Source organism: Puccinia triticina, chromosome 4A, assembly GCF_026914185.1.
Source record: "Puccinia triticina chromosome 4A, complete sequence".
NCBI lineage: Eukaryota > Fungi > Basidiomycota > Pucciniomycetes > Pucciniales > Pucciniaceae > Puccinia > Puccinia triticina.
In genome coordinates this window covers 1-11,588 of record NC_070561.1, presented here as the reverse complement: position 1 = coordinate 11,588, position 11,588 = coordinate 1, and positions in this window count along the sequence as shown.

Here is an 11,588-nt window from a genome sequence, read left to right as displayed (position 1 = left end):
CGCAGTACATGCATGAGAGGCTGTGTAGTTGAGATCCCCTGCAGCAATAATCCCTCATGAGGAGCTTCCCTGGAGCAAAAATCCCTCACCCTTCAATATATAAGGAGGCCCTTTCTCCCCTCATCAGACTTTTCACCATCAGCCTACAGAGGTTTGGTCACAGTGGTTAGTTAGTTACGGTAGTTAGTTAGTGTCGCGATCAGCCTACAGAGGTTTGGTCACAAGTGGTTAGTTAGTTTAGTCAGCAGTGGTTATTAGCGGTATTAGTGATTAGTACAAGTACCGTAGAAGTTTAGTAGTGGTATAAGCGTGTCAGCAGTAGTAGAACCAATCATGACACAACAACAAATTCGAGTTAAGCAGCATATTAGTAACGTGTAGTACGAGTATAACAAAGTAAGTATATTGTCTGCAAGCAAAGAAGTTATAACAGATTTGCTTGCCTGTTGAATCAAGTGATCTAGGTCTGATAGAGATTACTATATGAAAGTAAGATCTATCTTGGAATCAGCCATATCTTTATAAATATTAATTACAAGACTCTTAGATATTTGCATAGTATTATTAGAGGGGCAGGTCTTTCAAACCACCCGTAAGTTGTAATAGCCTTTCAACCTATTAAGCAATTTATTTCCCCCTCAGCGGATATTTCACCAAATTATATTTAGTGTCCCACACGAGTCCTACATCGGCACTGCCAGCGTAATTGGCTGGGTTGCGGTGATCCCAGTTAAACTGGGACGCACTCAACCAATTTAAACTTGGGCAATCTCAACTGATGAAATATAAATCCAAGGTACCCCCCTTGGGTTTATATTAAATTGGTTGAGATCAACCAAGTTTAAATTGGTTGAGTGCATCCCAATTAAACTGGGATGACTTCAACCCAGCCAAATATGCTGGCAGTGCGGGGACGAGAAAATGTTCTGAGAAAGAAATGATTGGAAAGCGAACAGCGACGGGTGTGGAATGTAAAAGAGTAAAAAACTTTCTAGTGTTTATAAGAGTAGGATTTTTGTCGGATCGTAACACCAGGGGAGATATGTTCCCACTCTCCAGGGAGTGCCAGAGCTGAATTTTATGTGAGTTTTGGTTGGATGTGAGCCTGATGTAGATTAGTAACTCATCCCCAAAATAGTAAATTGGATGGAGAAGTTAGTGAAAAGTCAGTCGCAATTGATTTGGAAGTCAACACAATGTTGTGTAGAATTCTTTTGTTTTCTATGTACAACTGTAGGAAGAAATATGATGAAATGATATTTCACCAAAGTCCAACTCATAAATTGCTCCTGTTTACTGATTTTTAAGGATAGCAAAGCAAAATTCCCATTCTCAAAAGTAATTCCTCCAAAAAAATGGGTTTCTTGTAATTCACATTATATGCCCTGATGTACAAAATTAAAATAAAAGTTGACTTGGTGTTATTGGGTTCAGATTTTTGGAATGTGGTAATGTTGCAGTCATTGAAATTGAAACCCATTTTCTTAGAAATGCGGGAATTAATTTGAATTTGGCTGATAAAAATGACAAAAAACTGTTTTAATAGGGTGAAAGTCTGAGTTAAGTCAAGGTTGGATTGCGGTGCCAATTCACTTTGGCCATATATCCTGTCCTCCTCACAAAAATGATCTAGTGAATTTTGTATTTTTTTGCTTTTCAAAATCCTCATGTGCACATGCAAGTTAACCTTTTTGCACTTTGCTAATAGTCACCCTGATGTACGCGCGTACATTGAGGTGGAAATATCACAGGATGGGCCTTTCACAGCCACATGAAAAGTAACAAATAATTTGTTTTGAGACACCAATTGTCCCCCTGATGTACGCGAGTACATGAGGGGGAAAAAATCACAGGCTGGGCCTTTCACATCTCCATGGAAAGGACACACTGGTCATGGAGCCAAGAAAGGACTATATTCTGGATGACTTCTGGATGAATTATAGATGAGTTCTGGATGATTTTTTGGCAAGTTATGGTTTATTTCAGGATGATTTCCAACTGATTTCCACGCTGACTTCCAGTCTTGTTCATACCTATTCAATATTGCTTTACCAAAGGCCTCCAGCACAGTTATGGAAAAAAGTTACGGTAAGGCACTCCCTGGGGAGTGGGAACATATCTCCCCTGGTGTAATATTAGCTCTCGCTACCACTGAAGCGGGGCTCTTCAGGCTGGTAGAGGCTCAGACGAAAAGAGGCGCGAAGGAAAGGAAACGAACTGATCTCTGAATTTCAAGAGACAGGGCAAACTGGGGAGAACCCCTACAAAAGAGGCCATCTTAAATGGTGGCCGTGAAACTGAACTAGACAAACAACTAGACAAGGGGCGCCAAGCCCCTGCGACTAAAACATGACGAGAGATGGAATACAGGTCGTAAAGCCGGGCCGAACCGGGTGTGCGTCATAGGGAGCCAGTGAGCCTCCTGCATTTGGCAGGAGTCCACGCGGTCTCCTCGCGGTTGTGAGCGTACAGGGGGACTATGTCTCCCTGTATAACTGTAGCCCTGCTACACGTGGAAGGTGCTTTCCTCATCCTTCCACGAACATCAACATCTCATTCTGCTGTTTCAGGCGAGTCCCTTTTTGTTTGTTTCTTTTTCTCTCCTCTCTTCTTTTCTCTTAGTCTTATGCAATGTTATCCTTCCACGAACATCAACATCTTATTCTGCTGTTTCAGTTTCTCCATTGCAACAGGTTATGAGCACCAGTTGCCGCTGATAGCGCCACCAAAGGATCCGTACGCTTATCGTTAAAGCTCTTGGCGTATGACTACGCCTCCATCACCGCTTCTAGAAACCATCGACGGTCCGACATCACCACAAGGAAACCCCAATTTCATCCCATCATTGACCATGTCTGCCAACACCGACTCAGAGACCTGATTGCACCCGGCTCTGAAGAACACCAAGATTGAGCAACTCAAAGCCCCTGGACCCGATTCCAACTATCTCGAGTGGACCTGGTTCATGCGGGCCCACCTCAACACAACCGACATTCTTTACGTCGTCGAAGGCGATGAGGCGGCTGCCAAAGCCAAACCCAACTGGGTCCGCAACAACAAAGTCGCCTTCGGTGTCATCTCTCAAACGATTCATCCCTCTCATGTTCGCCACGTCCGACACATCACGGACGACGCGTGCGCACTTTGGGCCGCCATCAGACGTGTCCATCAAGATTCATCGGCAGGAGGAAAGATGTACTATCTCCAAAAGCTTTCCTCCCACACTCTTTTGGGTGATGATCTTCCTGCACATTTGGACGAGATGGCGAAGTCGTTTGAAAGCCTTTCATCTCTGGTCACAAAGGAAAATCCTCTCACCCTGGAGGATATTTACTCTATCTTGATCCTCAAGTCTCTTCCACCTGACTGGATCTCGTGCTGCTCGGCCATGCTGAACGACCCAAGCATCCCTCCCTCCAAACTGATTGACGCGCTGAAAGCCGAACATCTCCGCAGGAAAACCAGAGGCGAGCAGCAATTGCTTGTCGAATCCGTCGCCCGGGCTTCACTGTCTCAGCCGAACACCTCCAGATCAACTTGACCACCTGCTGACCACTCTCTTGGGTCAGGCCACAACCTTGAGGTATGTGAGAATGCCGCTAGAATTCTTGCCGACCACGATTGTCAAAACTCCTATTCCTCTCAACGCCCCGACAAATCTGGTCGCTCTGGCAGGTCGTCTGGGAACCGCCACAAGTCAAAACCTCCGGCTAAAGCAGGCCATACAACAGTTGTGGACCTCGGTGGCGATGACGACAAAGCTGAATCTGACTACTCTGGCTCCAACGACGATCACACCGCCAAAGCTGGGAATGCTGTCGTGATAACCGACGCTGTCGCAAATGCAGTCTCAGCCTCTTGCCGCGATGCCAACCTTGACTCCGGATGCTCGAACTGTATGACCCCCTACTCTTCCGAGGTCTCCAACTTGAAACCCGACAACACTCCAGTTCGACTCGCCGATCACTCGGTGGTTGTGGCCTCTCACAAAGGCACCGTTTCCCTTCCTCTCAACAGTCCGGTCTCCGTCCCTGCCTTAGTTGTTCCCGACCTACATGAAACACTCCTGTCCATCGCAGCGATGTGCGATGCCGGTTTGACCTGCGTGTTCAAAAAGGACGGCTACGACATTTTTCAGTCTCGCTCTCTTGCTGTCGACGGCACCATCGCGGGTCAAGGATATTGAAAGGGAGGCCTTTACTACTTACCTTCCACCAAGGTAAAGTCATTTTCAACATCCACCAGTGGACTGACCTCTGTTGACAGCTCTCTCATGGGCTACCATCAACGCCTCTCCCACATAGGCTTGCGGCCACTAAAACGTCTTCTGAAAATTCTCAACGTCAAGCCCTCCATCATGAACAAAACCAACGTTCAGCGCTGCACCATCTGCGTGCAATCAAAAATGCATCGCTTGTCCTTCAAATCTTGCTCACAGTATTGGTCAGACGCGCCCGGGAAGCTCATCCACTCAGACGTAGGCTTGTTTGAGGTGGCATCAAGGGAGGGCTATAAATACTTCATCACTTTTGTCAATGACTGCTCTAAATCTGTCTCCCTGTTCCGATGAAATCAAAATCAAACATTTTTCTTGTTTCAAAATCTTTCGTGCCCACTTCAAGAAGGATTGTTCACACAAAATACTTGCGCTTTGCTCTGACAACAGTGGCGAGTATATGTCGACTGAGTTCTCTTCCTATCTCAACAATACTGGCATTGCCCATGAACCGTGCCCTCCCCATTCTCCCGAGTTGAATGGGGTGGCAGAGCAGACAAATCGCACACTTGGGAACCTGATTTGGTGTTCATTGGGAAGCGCCGGTCTTCAAAATCTTTTTGGGCGGATGCAATGCGCCATATATCTTTTACGCTGAACTCCTTCCCGTGTCACAGTCCTGCAGGCTTCAAGGCGCCCAACAAACTCCTCGGCAAACCACTCGTCAACCTATCCCTCCTTCATCCTTTTGGATGCCTCGTCTGGTACAAGGTATCTGAGGCCAACCGCAGAAAGCTCAACGCAAAAGGTCGTCCATCTCTTCTCCTGTCCTACCTGGCGGATGGAAACGGATACCGCCTGTGGGATCTGGATAGCAAGTCAGTCATTAAGTCCTGAGATGTCCTTTTCGAAGATAGGTTCTTTCCCTATGGGTCCGAGCTGAAACGCTCACCTCCGCCAGTGATAGTGGAGCTTCCATGGCCGGATCCTCATCCTCAAGCTCAAATTGCGCCTCAAGGTCCTGCGTCTCCAGCAGCCCCGGCACCGCCGTCAATCTTTGATCTTCCCCCCCTCACACTACAAACATGGATGAATTTGGGAAGGCATATATTGATCAATATGGCATATATTGATCTTTTTTTTTTTTTGAAATTTCTCTTTAATTTTTTGCCTTCCTGCAACATCATAATCCTTCTATCATCCCTCTTCCTCTTGATTTCCCCCTGTCTTAGTTTTCAACGATAGTAAAAGCTTCATTTTGTTGCCAGATTGAATAGGTCATTTTTACATACTCATATGAATTATTCCTGAGAAAATAGTCTGTTAAGTCAGGCAGGGAGGGGGAGGGGGGAGGAAGAATGGGGAGGCATGAATTATTGTCACTTGAACCTGGCAGAAGTGTTGAAATCTACTTTCCAAAAAAAAAAAAAAAAACCAATCAGTCTCAATATATCATGCTACATCAATTCTGTTCAAATTTAATGGCTTGTATATATGACTCATCATATCCAATATCCTAAATTTCTACTAGGCCTGAGATTGATTTGTAAACGTTTGTACCAGATTTGAGTAAGGTGTCTTTTGCTTCTGTTTTTCAATCAAATACTAATGGGAGGTGTTTCCCCAATATATTCAATGGGTCAGCTGATGTTATCTCAGAATCTGAGGTTCAACATTTTTTGAATCTAAAGAGATTGATTGAGTCTGGTTGGTTTGAAACTAGTGTCTTTTGTGCTTCTGCCACTGTGTCTCAACCAGGGCTAAGATTTATATCATGATATTGGTACCATGAGGATCAGCAATATCTGAACAATAATTTGAGAAATTTTTGGTCTATGAAAGTCCCAAAATGTTGCAGTTACCATCTGATCAGTGTGAAATATTGCCTAATTGGTTGGTTTTGTTGTGCTTTTACAACTATATCTCAACTAGCAATGGGGATGACTTCATGATATTGGGACCATAATGATGAGAACATTTGAAAGATTAATTTAGGAAAGCTTTTTGCCAATGAACATCTCCCAATTTAGCAGCCCCATTTAATCAGTCACAAACTATTGCCTCATTTTTTGCGTTTCTGCCATTATATCTCAACCAGTAATGTTGATTATTTCATGATATTGGTACCAGAATGTTCATCCATTTGCAAAGAGTGTTTTGGTGTATCTTTCATGTATGAAAATTCAAAAACCGAGCGGCTACAGTCTGATTAGTTTCAAAATATTGCTTAAGTGGTATTTCTTGGTGTTTCTGCCACTGTATCTGAACCAGGGCTAACATTTATTTCATGATATTGATACCATTGTAATAAGACATGTTGAGAGATTAGTTTGGGTCAGCTCTTGATCATGAAAATCCCAAAATGAGGCAGCTACAGTTTCATGAGTCTCAAGTGTCACCAATTTGGGCTTTTCTTTCCGTTTCTGCCACTATATCTCAACCGGGAATGGGTATTATTTCATGATATTGGTACCAAAATATTTGTCCATTTCCAAAAATTATTTTGGTATAGCATTCATGGATTGAAATCCCAAAAAGCAGCTGCTATAGTCTAATTAGTCTCAAAATATTGACTAATTGGGTATTTTTTGGTGTTTCTGCCACTGTATCTGAACTGGGGCTAACATGTATTTTATGATATTGATACCATTATAAAAAGACATGTTGAGAGATTAATTTGAGTCATCTCTTGAAAATGAAAATCCCAAAATGAGGCAGCTACAGTCTCATGAGTCTCAAAATATCACCAAATTGGGCTTTTCTTTCTGTTTCTGCCACCATATCTCAACCAGGAATGGTGATTATTTCATGATATTGGTACAAAAATATTCATCCATTTCTAAAGATTATTTTGGTATAGCTTCCATGTATGGAAATGCCCAAAAGGAGCTGCTACAGTCTGATTAGTCTCAAAATATTGCCTAATTGGGTATTTTTTGGTGTTTCTGCCACTGTATCTCAACCCGAAATGGGAATGATTTCATGATATTGATACCATTATAATAAGGGATGTTGAGAGATTAATTTAGTTTGGCTCTTGACCATGAAAACCCCAAAATGTGGCAGATACCTTCTCATGAGTCTCAAAATATCACCAAATTGGGGTTTTCTTCGTGTTTCCGCCACTATATCTCAACCAGGAATGGTAATTATTTCATGATGTTGGGACCAAAATATTCATCCATTTCCAAAGATTATTTTGGTATAGCTTTCATGTATGTAATTGCCCAAAAGGAGCTGCTATAGTCTGATTAGTCTCAAAATATTCCCTAATTGGGTATTTTTTGGTCTTTCTGTCACTGTATCTCAACCCGCAATGCAAATGATTTCATGATATTGATACCATTATAATAAGAGATTTTGAGAGATTAATTTGGGTCAGCTCTTGCCAATGAAAAACCCAAATTGTGGGAGCTACAGTCTCATGGGTCTCAAACAATCACCAAATTAGGTTTTTCTTTGTGTTTCTGCCACTATACCTCAACCAGGAATGGTGATCATTTCATGATATTGGTACCAGAATATTGATACATTTCCAAAGATTATTTTGGTATAGAGTTCATGGATTGAAATGCCAAAAAGGAGCTGCTATAGTCTAATTAGTCTTGAAATATTGCCTAATTGGGTATTTCTTGGTGTTTCTGCCACTGTATCTCAACCCGCAATGCGAATGATTTCATGATATTGATACCATTATGATAAGACATGTTGAGGTATTACTTTGGGTCAGCCCTTGACCATGAAAATCCCAAAATGTGGCAGCTACATTCTCTTGAGTCACAAAATGCCATCAAATTGGGGTTTTCTTTGGTTTTTGTCACCATATCTCAACCGGGAATGGTGATTATTTCATGATATTGGGACCAGAATATTCATCTGTTCCCAAAGATTATTTTGGTATAGCTTTCATGTATGGAAATGCCCAAATGGAGCTGCTATAGTCTGATTAGTCTCAAAACATTGCCTAATTGGGTATTTTTTGGTGTTTCTGCCACTGTATCTCGACCCGCAATGGGAATGATTTCATGATATTGATACCATTGTAATAAGAAATGTTGAGAGATTAATTTGGGTCAGCTCTTGACCATGAAAATCCCAAAATGTGGCAGCTACAGTCTGATGAGTCTCAAAATATCACCAAATTGGGGTTTTCTTTGTGTTTCTGCCACTATATCTCAACCGGAAATGGTGATTATTTCATGATATTGGTACCATAATATTCATCCATTTCCAAAGATTATTTTGGTATAGCTTTCATGTATGTAAATGCCCAAAAGGAGCTGCTATAGTCTGATTAGTCTCAAAATATTGCCTAATTGGGTATTTTTTGGTGTTTCTACCCCTGTATCTCAACCCGCAATGGGAATGATTTCATGATATTGATAACATCATAATAAGGGATTTTGAGAGAGTAATTTAGGTTGGCTCTTGACCATGAAAATCCCAAAATGTGGCAGATACCTTCTCATGAGTCTCAAAATATCACCAAATTGGGGTTTTCTTTGTGTTTCCGCCACTATATCTCAACCGGGAATGGTAATTATTTCATGATATTGGGACAAGAATATTCATCCATTTCCAAAGATTATTTTGGTATAGCTTTCATGTATGGAATTGCCAAAAAGGAGCTGCTATAGTCTGATTAGTCTCAAAATATTCCCTAATTGGGTATTTTTTGGTCTTTCTGTCACTGTATCTCAACCCGCAATGCAAATGATTTCATGATATTGATACCATTATAATAAGAGATTTTGAGAGATTAATTTGGGTCAGCTCTTGCCAATGAAAAACCCAAATTGTGGGAGCTACAGTCTCATGGGTCTCAAACAATCACCAAATTAGGTTTTTCTTTGTGTTTCTGCCACTATACCTCAACCAGGAATGGTGATCATTTCATGATATTGGTACCAGAATATTGATACATTTCCAAAGATTATTTTGGTATAGAGTTCATGTATTGAAATGCCAAAAAGGAGCTGCTATAGTCTAATTGTCTTGGAATATTGCCTAATTGGGTATTTTTTGGTGTTTCTGCCACTGTATCTCAACCCGCAATGCAAATCATTTCATGATATTGATACCATTATAATAAGGGATGTTGAGAGAGTAATTTATGCGAGAATTTGAGGCGAAACTAACGGTGTACATTTCAGCAAAAGAACAGGAAAAGAACATGAAAGACAATGAGACAGAAGAAGGAAGAAATGTACCTAAAGGATCGGATAGAGCAACGAAGAACAACGGTGGAAAGAAAGAAAACAGAACAAAACAAAAACAGAAACACTGGAGCAAGAGACTGAAAGGGGAGAGAAGTCAGCAGATAGACAAGGAGAGGAAACAAAGGAAAACAAGACAGGAAATGATGGGGGTAGTCACCACTACTCTTGAATCCTAATACTGATGATCCCGCGACAACTACGATGGAGCTGATGATGGTTGATGTACCGTCCTATCTTTCGTTGAGTGTGTTCGGTTGTTGGTGGTTCCGAGCGGGATGAGGAGAACAGGAATGGTTTGCAGGGGGGCGAACTTTGATTCAGGGATGGCTGCGCAGATGCGGGGCACAGGGGCGTTGAGTCATCACGGAGAGCGCAAGACCGGAGCGCGAGGATTCTTCCTGATATTCTGACAATTTAGGTTGGCTCTAGACCATGAGAAAAATTTGGGTCAGCTCTTGACCATGAAAATCCCAAAATGTGGCAGCTACAGTCTGATGAGTCTCAAAATATCACCAAATTGGGGTTTTCTTTGTGTTTCCGCCACTATATCTCAACTGGGAATGGTAATTATTTCATGATATTGGGACCAGAATATTCATCCATTTCCAAAGATTATTTTGGTACAGCTTTCAAAGAACTTCCATGCTGCACTGAGATATAGTGGCAGAAACACCAAGAAACTACCAAATTAGTGATATTTGGCAACTGATCACTGTCAGCTGGCTACTATGGCAGAGCCACCGTGACATAGAAATAATACAAATAAAACCATAAAAAGTAGTGTTACATATGAAAGAGACATTATTACTCTTACATATGTAAAACTACGCAAAAAACATTAAATACATATATAAGAAATTAATTACTCAGCTTTATGTAATTAATATGTGAAATATTATAGAAGATTCTTATTCTACGGGTAAAATAACCTAGGGTACCTCACTTACAAGTACCCTTAATTATTATCCCTTCCTTGTGTAAACTAACTTCAAAGTTTGCGCAAGTGCATCACGCCCCGCGTGGATGCACTTGTATGCACATATATATACAAGTACATATATTTACACCCATTTTCAGTGACGTAACTGAGGTGTTGTGTATAGTTTAAAAGATGGCTTTATTTGTTGCGTGGCGCACCCAAGCCCGCGTGCTCTGTTGCCTAGAGCTCAAGCCCACGCTCCTAGTGTACATATATGCATAATGCATAAACTAGCCCGCAACCAAAGCGCTCAGGTTACCAGTAAGTAAGAATGGGCCAGAATACGCCCCAATAGCAATATTACATGTGTTATATGTCTTGTACACATGTAATTAATCACCAAACAAGATGTAGTTACCACGTCATTCAATGTCAAAACATTCTAGATGGAAAAAGGCTCTTGCAACGTGCACAGGAGACACTAGAAAGCACCCCAGCTTCTCCCAAGCCTCACTACATGTAAATTACAACTGTAGTAAATATGTAGAAGGGGTCAAATGAAATGGAGCACTTAATAAGCGCCTCCAGAACATGTATGAAGCACTGCTTGCACGTGTACAAGTGCACAGAAGCCAGTTCTAGTACCTTCTGTGACACATTTCCACGGAAATGAGCGTCACAGAACCCCCAAACCAGCCCCCATGACGCGTAAGGCTTGTGTAAAACCACGCAGAACCTCTGTAAAAGGCTCTTGGCAACCCTTGTATTCAAGCCCCAAGGTCCCACGACCCACAGCGCCTTCTAGCGCAACCAAATTGCCTCAGAATGCGCCCACAAGTGTCCCCTGTCCCCTGGGCGCCCCTGGAGGCCTGCCTAGGCTATAAAAAGGGCCCTTTCTCCTCCCAAAAGGAGATTCCCCAGCCTTACATTACCTATTAGAATTTTACCCGCCTTCAACAGCCTCATTAGCCTGTGATTTGCCAGGTAAAATACCTACTTTCGTGATTTTTAGCCCCAATTTCCGCCCTGAAGCTGCCCAGTAACCACCCTGCCCTCAAGATTACCTCCTCTGAGCGCCTCCAACTGCCCAACTCCACGCCTGAAGAACCTCAAGTGCCTCTAGGGTCTTATACTAGTAAGTTTAAGCCCCTTCTCTTGAGATTCTCCGCCATTTCTTTCTGGGATTTAAACCACACCTGTTTACAGGCCCCAGTTCTTCATTCTAGAGGGATTA